This window comes from Rhinopithecus roxellana, chromosome 8 (assembly GCF_007565055.1).
Source record: "Rhinopithecus roxellana isolate Shanxi Qingling chromosome 8, ASM756505v1, whole genome shotgun sequence".
In the NCBI taxonomy this organism is placed as follows: Eukaryota; Metazoa; Chordata; class Mammalia; order Primates; family Cercopithecidae; genus Rhinopithecus; species Rhinopithecus roxellana.
Genome location: NC_044556.1, coordinates 139370195 through 139371263, shown reverse-complemented (window position 1 = coordinate 139371263; position 1069 = coordinate 139370195). Strand labels below are relative to the sequence as shown.

At 34.1% G+C, this 1069-nt stretch overlaps 1 non-coding gene across 1 annotated transcript; it reads left to right on the top strand.

Moving 5' to 3' along the window:
- The first annotated feature begins 423 nt into the window (after window positions 1-423).
- LOC115899379 lies at window positions 424-530 on the top strand. Its single transcript, XR_004059102.1, has one exon. It is a non-coding gene; the product is annotated as a U6 spliceosomal RNA (small nuclear RNA).
- The last annotated feature ends 539 nt before the right edge of the window (window positions 531-1069 follow it).

Here is a 1069-nt window from a genome sequence, read left to right as displayed (position 1 = left end):
CTGATCTTCTCTCTCTCATGTTGGTTGAGATCTACCTTTGGGTCAATGACATACATGATGATGACAAAGCAAAACTTTTTTAGTTTAATAAATTATTAAAATATTTATTATGAAATAAATTATATATGAGCTAGATTTGGGATAGGATGTGTTGTGAAAAATGCCTAAGGTATTTTTCAAAGCTTATATATAATAAGTGTATTTTATGAAAAATCAAAATACATAGAGAAAATAAAAATGTGTACTGGATAAGAAACATTTTAATATTTCTAAATAGTAAAATTCAGTTGTCAGAACAGGTTTGAACCCATCAATGGGAAAATTTTTGATAAACAATCACCCAGTGGCGGTTCTCTTTTATAAAGATTCCTCTCTTTGGTTCTATTCTGGGAGAAATTTCAGCCAAGTAAAAATAACAGAAATGTGTCCACTTCAGCAGCATGTATACTAAATTTGGAATGATGCAGAAAAGTTTAGCATGACCCCTGCGCATGGATAACACACAAATTCATAAACTGTTCAATGTTTTTTTGAGTGGCCTGTTAAAAGAAAAACAAACAAACAGAAAACAACAATGATGACAACCAACATCAACAAAAAAGAACTCCCACAAAAATCCCACTCGAAATCAGAAAGCTCAAAGATGAAATTTAGATAAGCCCACAAAGTTGAGAAAGAGCCAATGCAAAGATGGTGAAAACTCAAAAAGTCATTGTGCCTCTCCTCTGCCAAATGACCACAACACATCTTCAGAAGGGTACAGGGCTAGGCAGAGTCTGGGATGGCTGAACTGACAGAAGTAGGCTTCAGAAGGTGGGTAAATAACAAACTTTGCTGAGCTAAAGGAGCATGTTTTAACCCAATTCAAAGAAGGTAAGATCATAATTAAACAATATAGGAGCTGATAACTAGAATAGTCAATTAATAGAGGAACGTAACTGACCTGATGGAGCTGAAAAATACAAAATGAGAAGTTCACAATGCAGTCACAAGTATCAATAGCAGAATAGACTAAGCAAGGTTAGAAATCTCAGCAATGGAAGATTACCTTTCTAAAGTAAGGCAGGCA